Consider the following 15,396-nt stretch of genomic DNA (forward strand, 5'->3'; position numbering starts at 1 on the left):
CTGTCACAAATAAGGACAGAAGTATACTTCACACCTGAACAAGAAGCACTGCCACAGGATGTAGCTTCAGCTGCTATCTTTGTACTGCTTTATTTGATAAGGGACAATTATCTTTAGAGGACAAAATCGCCCTGTGTGACTCAGGTTTGACTCTTCTCATGGTCAAGGAGTTGCTTTGTGTAGACACTACACAATTTACTGCTCTCTTTGCTGGGTTCCAAAGCAAAACTGTGCAACTCTTAACTGCCATACTCATCAACTCTGAAAGGCAGATCAATACCCAATAGCTCTGTCCTGGTAGCAAGTTAGTAATTTAGAAAACACCTATTCAGACTTTGTGTTGAGGTCAGTGTTTCTCATTGCAAATGATGAAATTGCTAAGGTAAATGCTGCCTGTGTGAAACTCAGAGTAATAGCTCAAAGCAATATTTGCAGTTGTCACTCTTCCCAAGAAAATGCAGATTATAAATGGCCTATTATTTTTTTCTGTGAGGCTTGAATCAACTGAACCCAATGGAAATTATCTTTTCTGTGGCTCAGTTTTTCCATCTAGTTTTGCAAATCTGAAGTGGGTACTGGGGAACAGAGAAACTTTGTGATCTATGTGAGATTCTGCTGCTGTCTTGGCCTAACTCAAAGGATTCCTAGGAAAACATATTCAAATTTGGGCATGCTTCTAAAAATACACAAATGGCAACTGCCTTCCTCTCAAATCCATTCCCATCTCCTACCATTTAGGAAATCAATTACAGATGATCCCAACTGTGACAAACCATGTGAAAGTAAAAGAAGTAGGATTTAAGTTATGTAATTATAGATGTTGGAAAGTTAGTTGCCTAGGTGTTAACTGCTCAGCCATGGCCAATCCACAGTCAAAAGGCAACTGCAAAGAGCAATTCATTTGACCAATCTCAGCCTGAGAGAAATTGCCTTCTGGAAAAGACTGGTTTTATCCATTGACTACAAGAGTGTCTCCAGTAATTACCTTTGACTTAGCCATATTTTAAACAGATAGTTAAATAGAGATGTATGTCACCTTATGTGCCACCTTACATCTACCATTCACGATATAAAGATATTACATATTGATACCATTTTCAATATGTTAGAATTCTGGGTTTCCAGGCTGCACAACTATTTTCTAGGCTGCCTCCATTATTTCTGCCCTATGACAGGAACAAATGTCCCTTGATTTTCCCTTACTTTTCAGCTCCACTGAAATGTACCAATATTTGAATATGGGTTTCCAAATATTTGGGGGATTTAACAGAGTAGCTTTAAGAAGGGTAGCTGTAGGAAGCTTTAAGAAGCCCCTATCATGCATTGCTTTGTTTTGCAGTTGGGAGCACACAGCAATTCCCTACAGCTAAGGCTTATAATTTTTCTTTGCTCCAGAAGTTCCTTTTAAGACAGATCCAAAATGGCTAAAAGAACACAAAGATGATCTTATCTGAAAGAGATTAATTAACTTTCATATTTCTCATGTTTGCTAAAACCTGCATTGCTCTTTTTGCCAATTCCTTATCTCTTAACCTGCCATTTAAGTTTGTGCCCTTGGTCTTCAGAACCAAACCTCCCTATTTCTTGATCTTGCAAATAGGTCAAAGGGCTGATTCTTTAGTGCTTCCTATCACCCTCATAGACTTCACTATAATGAAGATTTTGAAAACTTCTGTGAACTGTCAGTATTTTCCCTTGGTACTGCCCCTCTCCTTTATTATCAGAAAATTTATTACCATTGCAAAACCTTAATTTCTGTTAGATTTTGTGGCTGTCTAATCAGCATTAGCTTGTCCAAAAGGTAACATTCATCTTGTCAGGATAGTTGAAGGACTAAAAATGAAAGAATTTGTCTTCAATTACCTATTACATAAAGATTTTCTGTGAATGCTGCATTCCCAAATTAAGCTATTTCCACTCCTTTCCTCTAACAAGAAATGCTGTCACAGTCTCCCAGTGTTTCAATATTTTACTATTTTCCTGCAACACACTGCAAAACAATGCAACCCAGTGCCCACCACAACCTTACCTGCAGCTTTTGTCCCCCATCACCCTCTGCCAAGCCCTCAAATTTGCATCCATTGATGCCTGCTACCTTCATCTGACATACTTTAACCTGTAACAACTCTCATCACAGATTGATCTTGCTACTTGGCAATTGACTTTACCATGCTGCCCAATGCCTTGGAAAGTAACTTATTGTCTCCAAAGTCCAAGTAAGTGGGATATTTGATTGCATTTTTCACAAAAGGCTATCAGTTTTTCAGCTATACCTATTTTGGAATAACACTGTTCAGTTCCAATCCAACCACAGTGTTCATGTATTAGATCTGAAAAAAAGCATTAATAAAAGATGTCAATGATAAGAAAAATGAATAGTGGGATTATGTCACAGTCCAGACAGCCATGATACAGAGAGTAGCATCATACATTTCAGAACACTTCAACCCCTACAGAGCAACACCCCATCACTTCAGAAGGCTACAAGTGTCTGCCATTCTCGTTCTTTAGCCCAACCTTTTATAACCCTCATGTTCATGCATTGCACCTGTGTGCCCTCTGTTTCCTCTGGTGATTGCTCAGTGCACCTGGGCACTCCACGGCTCATTGCTTTCAATGCTGCTCACCTGCTTTTCACAGCTGTAGCCCATTAGGGATGAAGCTCAGCCGCAGCCCATTCCCAATTACCAGAAACTGTGTACCTACAGGACTATACCAGCAAATCTAGGTACTAAATCATAGGACATTTACCTTTTGAAGTGAGCAGTAATGTCTTTATGGCTCTCAGTGCCTCTCTGCAGTGGGGACAAGATTCCAGCTCCACTCACACCATGGTCCTGTCTCTCTCCTTGGCCTCAGAGGCCCTGCTTGAACACTATGGCCATTGGGTATGGCCACAGTGTGCACACACAGGGAGGAATTTGTCTGGACTCATGCAGGTGGTCCTCTATCTGAATCAGTCAGCTGTGCTGCCATCATCAACGGCATGTAGAAGTTTTAGGCTGTGATTCATCTGATTTATTTAGATATCTGCTTTAAGATGACATGAATCACATCTTAAAACTGCCTCTCTCTCACCACAGAGATGAGAGTGACAGTGATTTAAATGTATATAGATACAAACACCTAGAAGTAACATCCATACTAATGCTGTAAACAGTATTAGGGCCAGGTGGCAGGAGCAGGCCAGACAAACACTCTCTCCACTTCCATGAAAGAATGGTGATGTGTGACCTGCCCATGAGAAAAAGCCCCAGCCTTGGATCCCTCCTCAGTTCTTCTCATGAGCTCTTTGGGGGAGTGGTAGTTGAATGAGGCCAAAACAATGTCAATGACCTTTCTAGCAAGTTTACAGCGTGGACAATCAAGTTCGCAGTCCTTGGTCCATGGCTTGGCACTCTTGATATCATGTATGTTCCCAGAGTGTCGTAGCTACTTTTCAGCAGAATCCAGCAGAATACCAAGTTTCTCTCTTAGCTTTAGGTGCTAAAACAGACTTGGGACCAGAAAATTTTGGTAGCTGTATTATTTCTCTCTTTTCTCAGGACACCTAGGAATTTTCAGGACCAACACCTTTTCACAGACAGTATTGCTTTGCTGAACTGCTTTACTGTTAGACAAACACAGTTTAGTATCACATGCCATCACCCGGTAACTTCAACAACTGCACTCATCTCCATCTGTTATTAAATGTTTACTTAAGCCTGGAGGGAATGAGGTGCCAAAAGACACACACAAACACAGAGGCAAAAGGCATTACTTTGTGATGCTGTTTCCATACAAGACCAAAAAATTTACTGAGCCCCCATCCACAGCAGTTCTTTGACCTGTTTTACAAGATGGGAACCAGAGCTCCCCTGCCCACACTAACCTGCTGTCTGCTTGTCCTGCCTACCTACACATGAATCTTCCAGCCCCTTGTGCAAGGAGGAACAGCTTCAATAGGAGGGGTTCAGCACCCCCTCTTTTTCCTCCGGAACAACATAGCTCAATGCTTAGTTCCCTACATGCAACATAGGTCTGAAGCTGCTCAGTCAAAGAAGATAACAGAATAAACAAGCTCCCATACCCTGTTTTATTGCTTTGACTAGACTGAGCTCTATTGGGCATCTATTAAATCTGCAGAATTACTGGGTCTTGTCAGGATATGGCATGAGATAAATAACTCTGCACAGGCCTGTAGAAAACAAGGTTACTCTGGCATGCACAGGAGTCCCAGCTCTTGCTGGAGCTGTTACAGAAAACTGAGCTGCCTGTGAAGCTCAAGCATCTCTGGCAACAACCCCACAGGAGTTTTGAAGATTTAAGTCTTTGATACCCAAGATACAGATTAAGTTGAGTTTATGCTCAAAGGTCTCAGTCATTTGGCCAATAGAGAATGTGTCATTTCCTCATGGTGGTGTAAAAGGCAACAGGGATATACCCTGAATCTTGATGATCTAGTCTAGTCATAACTGTGAGTTCTCTGTCTTCCAGCAAGTTACTTGGCTATGCTTTGAGGGTGGCAGTGATCTTGGGCCACTGAATCCCTAAAACAGTCTTTATAATGATTTTTCAATTTGTATAATTTGGTGTTTTCAAGAAAGGCAATTTGAACACACCGAATATCTTGATGCAACCTGGTAGCAACATCATAGCAGATGTTTCACTGAAATTTATAATTAATGCAGAGCTAAAACATCTTTAGTTCATACTTTATGATTAAATTTTCTCCCCATAACCCCTGCAGTAACTCTTCAGGGGACTGTAATATCATCTGTATCATACTTTTAGAAAAATATTCCCCCAACTATTGCTAGGGAACAATTTAAATTTCTCTATCCTGGATTTTAGTTTCAACTTTAAGGATTTCTTATCATCACCTGCAGCACAAGCTGCATGCATTTTTATTCCACTTCTTCAAATATAAATAATCTTAAAATTCATCCACAAGAATGTGACCTCTGTATGTTTACCTGGCACAAACTCTAGAAAATATTTTCCCTGCTGGGAAAAGCTCAGATTGGAGAATCATTCCCTTTCTGACAGAAAACTTCAATAGCCTTTGAAGTTTATAGCCTTTGTTATTTTGAGACCTCTCTATCCACAAGAAGTTATCTTGTGCTGCCCTCCTGTCTGGCCTTAGGGAATTTAGCAGTGAAGAGTCAGGATTTAGCCTCTGCCCCACTAGAAACTACTCATTCTCCCATCTTTGTGGCTTAGTTCAGGTGCAGCCTCAGCCTATAGCAGCTTACAAGATTCACACTGAACTGTTTTAGGAGGAACAGAAAGACAGGGGGGCATGGGGATGGAAACAGTGATTGCAGCCAGGCTGCCATACAGACTCCCACACCCACAGGGTGAGCATGATTCAAGCCGCTTTGTCTCCTGGGAAATAATATGGTAATAGTTCTGTTCATATAAGGTTGTGGTTCTAGAAGGTTCCCCAGTTTTTCTCCCTGATTGGTTGTCATTTGGTGTAGAGTTTTCCATACTCCTAATCAATGTTTCAGATTGGACTGTTACCCTCATATCCACCCCTCAACTCACCCTATATATGTATCCTGCCTATCCTATTCTGGGTCTTTGGAATTAGTCCTATACCATTGCTGGCTTCTCCTGTTTGTTGTTTTCGTCATTAAACCCTTTTACTTTCTGGACAATTCCTTTGTATCCAACCTTTTATTTATTGCCACCTTATTCCTGACTGACACGGTCCCGGAGTCGTGGAGCCGAAGCCACGACAAGCTGCCTTTGCCCACCCAGCCCAGCTGGAGTGCTCTCTTCCTTGGTTCCTCACAGCATGAACAGGAAGAAGACGTTTTGAATGACATCTCTTTATTTCCTTGTCTTCAGAGTCTGCTTTAATGAGATATGCAGATTAGCAAAGCAAAGTTAATTACTTTCTGACACAAATTAGGGGAGATGAATCACTGATTACTAAAGCAACTTTGAGATGTCTCTTTGCATGGCTTATGTAAAACAAAGGGAAGAGTGACAGCCACACAAAGCTCTGGTGATGTCTGTAACACCCTTGAGGAAGTAAGTAGGGGTAGATATTTCCACAAGTGTATTTCACAGCCACCAAAATCATGGAATCATTTGGGTTGGGAGGGACCTTAAAGATCATCTAGTTTCAATGCCCCTACCATGGGCAGGGAACCTTTCAGTAGACCAGGTTGCTCAAAGTTCCATCCAACCTGGCCTTGAGCACTTCCAGGGATGGGGCAACCACAAACACTGTGGGCAACCTGTTAGGGTGTCTTATTCAAAAAAAAAACAAAAAAAAAAACAAAAAAAAACCAAAAACAAAAACAACAAAAAAAAAAAAAAAAACAACAAAAAAAAAACCCAAAAAAAAAAAAAAAAAAAAAAAAAAAAAAAAAAAAAAAAAAAAAAAAAAAAAAAAAAGGTGAGTTTCCCAAACATGCCAAAGCATCTGGAGGAGCTGATACTAGCCATAATGGGCAGGAACCCACTGGCTCACATTTCAATTGGGCATTCAACCAGTTTCTTCATACAGTTTCTGATAGAAAAGACATAAGTGAGATTAGCAGTTATCTCTCTCAACTACAAAGGCAGCCTAAGATCCCGTCATGGTTTAAATAACTGCTTGACATAGAAGTCAAGCAGACAGCTCCCATCCTAGATGCTTCCTTTTGCACATTTGTCCCCTGGGCTTTTCTAATCACTCTGACAAATGGCTTTAAAAATACAGATTGTGTTCTTACAAAGAAGTTACTGGGTTTTGTGGAAGGAAAAGAGTCACATGGAAATTTAGCTTTTCATCTTATCTCCTGGCTCTAGAAGTCATGATGAATTATAGCCCCTGCAAAAAACAACTATGTTTAAACATGTAGGACTCTATTTGTATTAATAAATTAAGCTAGAGGCATAGGCCTGACCACTGGATTTTCTAGAGTGGCTACATCATTAGAATAATCCATGGCATAATTTTGTCTCACTTTCCTACACAGGTACAGTTTTGGAGTTGATGTAAACCAGGAATTTTTGGAGTTGGCCAACTAGCACTTTCCTACACAAGCCTCAGGTACAGTTTTGGAGTTGATGTAAACCAGGAATTTTTGGAGTTAACGTAAGACAGGGATCAAGCAATAAACACACAACATTTTTCAGAAGCTAAAGAGCTCCATAGTGTGGTAATGGCCAGGTAAGGCCAGGTGGCTACAAGGTGAAAAAGGGCTCCAGGGTCTGCTGAGTTTACCACTGGCAGTATAACTGCAGTATACCAATAGCCCAAAGCAATGAAACCAAAAGATCCATATTGTCCCCTTAACCATTCCTCTCAAATTGCAATGAACTTAATCTATTTGGTGGTAAAAGGAGAAAAACTGGCATTATATGTTTCAGGCTAAAAATGTAACATAAAACTAACATTAATTTAATCCCCTTGGTAATATCTAGACTCTGGATTTCGTGCTCACTGTTGGTGTCACTATTTTCACACACAGCAGTGTAAGGAAAGTCCTTGGCGGTTTTGAGGGGTTTAACTGAAATAATCTGGGCAGGTTTCTGTGATAGCAGAGAGTTGGGGTGTAACACCAGAGCTGCACAAGCTCAGAGGTTCAATCACAGGTTCTAACAATAGTCATACTTGTCCAAATTATACCTTGCTTCCTGATAATGCATATTTGCACACTGACCTTTCACAATTCACACTGCCATGTGTGGACAGCTGGTATGATCATACTGTCTACCTCTCATGGGGCACCTCCAGAGGCTAAAGACATAAATTTGAAATGTAAATGGTATAAGACAGGCCCTTAAATCCATCCACTCTGTCTCCTGTATTGCTGCTCTCTGTGATTTCAGAAGCTTTAGCAATGCAAGAGCTGTGAAAAACAGGCTTTTGCTCAGTGTATTGGAGCGTTGACATCTGAGCCACCCCAATCCAAGCACAATAGGTTTTGTGACACCTAAAATCAGAGTCAGCCTTTTCTCCTCTGTCCTGCTGAAAGACAGTTTATTGGTGGCTGCTCACCTGAGAGCCCAACGTAGTAACTACAAAGTTCTATGAAGCCCAAAGGTGAATATGTGCCAATAAACACAAAATCAGCATTTTGTGAGCAACTGTGGCATGCAGGTCTCAAGTAGTGAAATATTCTGTAAGTTTCCTTCAAGACCATGCTTACATCAGTATTAGAAAAAGTCAGCAAAGTCTTTACATCTCACCCAAGTAACTCTCGTAAGCAACAAAGAATGTTGTGGTCCTAAAACTTCACATTTCACAATAGGAATACAGACCAATTTTGATTGTTTCATGTACATGAACTTTCAAGTACTCAGTGTCAAGTCTCCTTATGAACCTCTTAGCATCCATTCAGGACTCTGCTCATTAAACAAATGCCCTTCAACATATAAGAAGCTACTTGTTCTAACTTTAGCAATGTAGCAAGGACATGTTCTTGCATTCCCCTTCATTGCCATATTGTCGGCCTCCCAAATTAACACTCAAGATGCTATTTCCATGTCATAGACAGAGGTGACAGGAGAATTTATGGGGTTTAATCTGAAATATTGCCCTGTTCCCTGCAATTAAGTTTATTTCTCTAAGCTGGATAAAAAGAAAAATGTCTTACTCTGCTACATCCATTTCCATTATACCTGGTGATTTTGCACTAGCATTTGCCTCATTAAATTGAATGTCCCTATATGACACTGATGATGTCAAGATTTGGAACAGAAACTTTAGGATCTGCCCCAGTAGAGAAAGAAGATAAATGTCTGGATGTGGATGCACCATAATGCATGGAATAAGCAGGGTGCAAGAATGGCATGTGTTGGCACCTAGATTAGCTCATCATCAAGTTCATAGCATTTCTACCAACAGTTTCTGCATGTCTCACACCCAGGCTGGGTTAAAAAAGGAGAGCCTAAAATAAAGAACATCCTACATCAAGACTAAAACAAAGATTAAAGACATTACAAGATTATGTTAAGAAAATGAGGAACAGGGAATTTCATTTAAATATAAAAAAAACCTTTTTACCTGAAGGGGTGTTTAAAAATGGCAGTTGTGGAGTCTTCACTCTTGGAAATATTCAAAACCACACCTGGCATGGTCTAAAGCAAACTGCTTTGATTAACCCTGCTTTGAGCAGGTGTATTGGAATAGGTAATCTTCAGAAGTCCCTTCCAACCTCCACCATTCTGTGATTCTAACAGGGCTGGATTCTTAAAACCTCTTCTTAAGGAGACAATCATGAGCAAATTCTCTGAATGAGATGCAATGGGACAGTGAGACGAGATCAAGGTCATCATCAGCTTCTGTGGGTGCAAAAATGCTTATCCAAAACTATCAACTGGTCATCAAACTATGGGGAACCCAGGAAATTTGATGAGTACTCAGAAATCAGAGTCCTTTGTACATTTTTCCTCCACAATGCATATGGACCAGACTACCTTGTCTACCTGATCAACTTTATCATCTCAGGTGCCTGAATGGTGGGTATGTGACTTGGGACACGTCTTAGTACTTGAGATCATTCAGGTATGAGGGTGGGAGAAAATGAGATAGCCTTTCCTTCCATACAACATCTGCCTTTGAGCTTTATAATATTGTTTCTATAATGGTGCAGCATTGTTTCCTACAATGATGTGATGGAATATGTGGCACTGTGAGTGAGCTTTTTTTTTCCACAGAAGCACTGCAAAATTAAGTGCACAAAATTTAATGTAACATTTCCTCATATGGTATAAATTAATACTGACCCAACTCCTGACCTTTGTTCATTTTTTAACTGCAGTTGTCTGCTTGTCTAAAACATATGGACTAGTTCAGCTGGGGGAATCCCAAGGACCTTTGTTTCAACCCAGGCCAGCCCACACTATCAGAATGAACCCTTCTTGCCCCAGAGTTGACAGCTACATTAACTTAGGAGTATTCAGTTAAAAAATACATCACATTATGTCTAATTTTGCACATGTGATTTTCCATTTTAATGCTAGCAAACAGTGCAAATTGTCATGTCAGTGCAGTAACTCAAACTAATCTTATTTCTGTTAGCTTCCATCAAAATCTTAAGGACTGTAAGACTCACTCCCATTCAACTCTTTTTACTACTCTTCTCCTTCCTTGATCTCCAGTCTCAAGCACAGAACACTTTTATGAACAGACTGTTTTGACAGCACCCACAGTACAATGATGAGATATGCTGCATGTCAAAGGCAAGCAGCACCATCTGCCAGCTCTTTCAGAGCACTGCAAGGAGCAGCAGGTTTGCACCAAACTTGGGCAATCCTGCAGTAGAAGTGGGTGAGAAAAGGAAAAATTATATTTCTCACACACTCCCTAATTCTCTATAGAATTCTAGAGTAATGATAACTCTTATGTGCCATCGAATCAGTTCTAACTTGATCAAACTAATCAAGATTTTTTGAAGTACACCAAACCGCAACATATTTTTCTGAACACTTTGATTTGTTGCAATAAAAAAGCATTCAAAGTAATATGCTACTTTAATCTAAAGGCTTGGGGGAAAAAGTTTCCTAAGGTCCAAGATGGATACCCAGCAAAAGAGACCTGACCACAGGCATTCACATATAACCAATATTCTCTTGTCTCAGATGATCCTCTAATTTTTTCCCCAGAGAATCTCTAAAATAGAGTGTAGGGGCTGTCTCTAGTCCACCCATTTATATTCTTTCACTCCATTTGCTCTCAATCCCCTTTCTAGATGTGTGAGTATCTGAATGAATACACCTCCCTGCACAGGGACAATTGGCTAGAGACTTTCCAAATATTCTTTTTAAAGAAACTTTTGGGAAAAAATGCTTTTTCTGGTAGCATACAAGCAGGTTAGTTATGAAAACAGCCTCCTCCTCTGAGAAGGAGTTGATCCAAGCCATTCTCCCTGATAAAAGATTAAAAAAAAAATTTAAAAAGTAAAAACAAGACCTCTAGCTTCCAAAGAATAAACATATGCCACAGCTCTGATCTCCTAGAAATACCCTTTCCTCAGACTGCTCTTCTGTACAGTAGTGGGAATTAGCTTTCTGATGGATGACATGTTTTAATTAGTGACAATAGCAGACTGAGTGAGGGGAAAGGAAGATAAGTTAGTCTGTAGATTTGCAAGTTCTGGCCCAGAAAACATGTAGCACAGCAAGATCTAAAATCCAAAAGGATCCAAATACTAACACAAGGCAAACACATGCCTTTTCAGATGCTTAATACAGACTTCACATACTTCTAAAAGCCATCAGTTGAGTCCAGACAGAGTACCAGCTGGTGTCTGGAGAGAAGGTGTTTTGACTTCTAGCTTGTCACTCATTTGACACTCAAATGAGAAACTGCAGAACTCACAAGATGACTAAGACAATATTTGAAAAATAAAGGGCATCACTCCAGAGAAAGACAGTATTCCACATGCTAAATCAACAAGTGTAGGCAGAGGATCAGCACTGAGTTGGTAGCTGGTTCTACTCATATAGTATAAATCAAGCTTGTGAAATACTAAATAAAACAGAGCAGCATAAAATATGTATCAGGGATGACCAGCTTCTGGCTCATTACACAACCTGCCTGGCCAGGCTGGCCAGTGGCAAGACAAAAGGACAAAAGGGACCCCCTGTGGCTTTTAATTGTGGTTCCGTGTTCCTTTGCAACCTCACTCATGCTCAAGATCTCTTTCCATGGGAATTCTGCACATTGTAATGTTACTAACACACAATTTACTATAATTCAATGTTTTTGTACTAGAAGGACTCAAGTGAAACTGGCTGTTGTTATCGTTCCTGATAAGTTATGTATCTTCCACATCTTTGTCACATGCACAGGCTGCCATATAGACATGTGCCTACACTGTAACCCTCACCATCCATACACTTCCAAAGATGAGCATGTAGTGAATAAGGCTAAATGCAAAATGGAATGTGCATAGGAGAAAGTCACAAGACTTTTTACATGAGAAAAGCAATTTTTTTTCTATTTTTCAATTTAAAACATGTATATATTCTCAACTTCTTGATACTCATTAGTTTGATAATGAGTAACCCCCACTATTTGCTTCTGGGGTTATTTATTTTGCAAGTTCACCAAGTTTTGCAAATTCTCTGGAACTCAACGCACATGTGCACACTCACACAAGTCTGTTACAAATTCTTCTTGTCAGAGGTCCACCAACTGAAGTGAATTAGAGATGATAATTTGATCCCCATATCCAAGTGGTCTATGACTATTGGATCAGCCTAGTATTGAGTGCTGAGATACCAAGAGATCCCAGAAATGCAGCTGGGGTGGAGTTGGAAAGGGGCTGCCAAAGAAAGCCTGGAGCTGCAGAAAGATCTATCCCATGGGGACTGAAGCTGGAGGAAAGGCTCGGGCACTTTGTCTAAGGTCCAGCCAAGGATTGCAGTTCAGTAGTGAGACAAAAGATAATCTCAAAGCTACACTTGTAAAAGGCTTGAAGGTGTCTTTCCAAGTAAACTAAAGACTGATGCCAGAAGCCACTTGGGAAGAGTGCCATCAGCCCTGATCCTGGAGCTCTGGGCTTTCTCTCAACCCAACACTGAAGTAAAGCAGTGGCATTACCAGAGCTTATGTCCAAAGAATTCTGATTGGGAAAGATCGCTGGCCTATGGCTTAGCTTATTGCCTGGGACAGGACTAGATCTGAGAGCCACAGTAGGAGCAGTGCTGGAAGATGACAGAAAGGGCTGCAAAAAGTATCTTCTTTGGATGTGGCATAACTGGGAGAAGGTTTGGGCAACCCTGTCCAAGGAACACTCTAGGATTAGGTATAGAATCAGGTTAAGAGAAAAAGCCAACACAAAACTACAGCTGTAGGGACCCAGGAAAGCATATTCCAAAGCAAACTAAGGGCTAATGCCCTAAATCTTCTCTAAGGAATATTCAGCCCACAGGAAGCTTTTGGCTTAGGGGTAGTGTGGTTTATTCTCACCAGAACTTTCTAAACCTCACTAACACATTTTGATTTAATAGTGACTAAAGAGGTTGCATACAACAGCACTGGTAACATCACTAGGAGATAATGTCACAAAGGAAGCAACATGATGCACTGTTGATTAGGTGACAATTTGTTACAACACAGTAGAGGGTGTAATCTATAGGGGTTTTTGTTTTAATAATGTTTAGGTGCATTACGAAGCTCTTGCTTTGTTTGTGTCCCTATTCAGTGGCCCTGAACGCAGGTTTTACTGACTGTCCCCATGCTCACAGTCACAGGCAAGTGGCAACTCAGGCTCAGTACTGATCAAGAGGAGCTTATAGAAAAATGCTGCAAACTTCTTAGAGTAATGGCCACTGCTGCTTTCTGTTGTATAAGAATTGGACCCAGTAGCATGACCTCAGTGACAAATAACCTTCCCTGCTGTCTTCTCTGTCAGTGCTGTCATAAGTCTCTGTTGGATTATATGCACACAAAGCCACTCACACACATCTCCAAGTGTTCTGCTGAGATCCCCATGAGCTAAAGGCATCAGAGCTGCCACTGAAAGGAACATACTGTGCTCGGGTCTGTAAAGGGCATGTAGTCTTACACAGAGAAATGGCACAGTGGCATCTAGTGGTTATCACTGCCTTAGCTAACACCAAGCAGCAATAATCCTTGATTCATCAGGGCTGTGCCCTGCACCAGTGCTGAGACAGGGAAATATAAAAACTGTAGGGCTATAGAAGCTAAACTATAAAATACAAAATGTAAAGGGCAGGGGAAATCTGGAGGTCTGTCTTTCTGCCTTCCTCTCCCCTACAGAAAAGCCCCCAGGCTTGAGGGGCCAACCCCAGGCTCAGTCATTCTCAATAGCTCTTCCAACAAACAGCTTTCATGAACTAGTCCTTAACTTCTTCTCAACTCTCTTTCATCTGCTTCCACATATTGGAAGCAGATCATATGGATATTTGTACCATACAGGTATTTGTCAACTATTTTCATTGTTTACTCATTACTAGGAAACAGGTCTGTGGTGCTGGCTCTTAGATTTTCAATGGGCTGATGCTTTGACTTGAGCAGAGATGTTAAGTGGCCATACAGATGCTGCAAACACATGCAGTGCTTGTCTAGCAGAGTTACAGTGATTCAATGTGTAGAACTACACAGAGCTATTAAGTCTGTGTGGCAAAAGCCTACCTCAGCACAAAGCCTTGCACAGAAATAGTTTGTTGTGCAAAAGAAAGCATTAACTATGCTAGCAATGCTGTGTTCACTGTACAGGTAGGTGGCAGAGATGGGCCTTCATAGAGTCAGGAACACTGGAGGTGATCTTCAGAGCCACAGTTAAATCTGGGTGCTCAGGGTCATATTCAGAGTTTTAATATCTCTAGGGATGAAGGTTGCAAAATCTTTGTGTGCCAGTGCTCAGTCACTCTCAAAGTAAAAACTGTTTTCCCATCATATAACTATTTCCTTTCTTGGAATTTTCCTTGGTTGAAATATTTTCCCTGGTCCTTTCTCAAGACATAGTGGGAACTCAGGCTGAGGAAGCTCTCCTCACCAAGGAGAATCTGTGCTCATGGGCAGAGTGACTTCCAAGGCTTTTCTATACAGCGGGTCAGCCTATATGTCATACATTCAACTCAAACCTATTTTTCTTAATGAAAGACAGCTATTCTTACTTTATTACAACGGATTTTTCCCCTTGGCACAAACGGTCTAACAAAACAAGTCAGTCATTACTCTGAAAAATGTCAAGACACTTACTGGACTTTGTAGCATTAGGTATCCACTATACTTGTCTTTTCTTGACAATCCCAGGGTGACTTCCAAAGTGACAGTGCGCCTGCCATTCAACTACACATGACCTAGTCAGCCCTGAGATTCATGAAGAGGCTGTAATTCTATGTTTAGCACAGAAGTGAGGCTCAACTGGAGATGCTCCTAAAGGATCTTATGAACTGCAACACAGTCCTCTGCACCAAGCATCATGTTACTTCCTGAAAATCTTATTGGTTTAGTTGAAATGGTTGTATAATTTTTTCTTTTAATGAAGAATATTCTGGTAGATCTGCCAGAAAAGGCAAAGGATTTTATTTAGCTGCTGAAAATGCTGTTTCTGTGCTGTCAAGCCTTGTTAGATACTTCAAGCTAGAAGGTTTGAGACTTGCTGTGCTTGCAAGTTGCTCAATCAAGTTGAAGAAGACAGGGAAATGAACCCAGAAGCAGCTCCTTTTTTTTCAGCAAAACAAGAATTTATTTTTCCATTCTGTTGCTATTCCCACTTTGGAAATGTAGGCACAGGAAGCATTGTCATTATGTACTCTTTGGGACAAATTTTGGGAAGTCCTCTCTCATGTAACTAACTGAATTTGAAAGGTTTTCATGCTTCTAAACTGGATGCTCAGGCTTGCACTCTCTCTGATATTCTGGTATCTGAGACATCTCCTCCTACATCATGCATTCTTTTGCTTCTCAGAAGTTCAGCAGCATCCTCAGCACGG

The sequence above is a fragment of the Onychostruthus taczanowskii genome, unplaced genomic scaffold (genome assembly GCF_017590055.1).
Source record: "Onychostruthus taczanowskii isolate IOZ18803 unplaced genomic scaffold, ASM1759005v1 scaffold11, whole genome shotgun sequence".
Lineage (NCBI taxonomy): Eukaryota > Metazoa > Chordata > Aves > Passeriformes > Passeridae > Onychostruthus > Onychostruthus taczanowskii.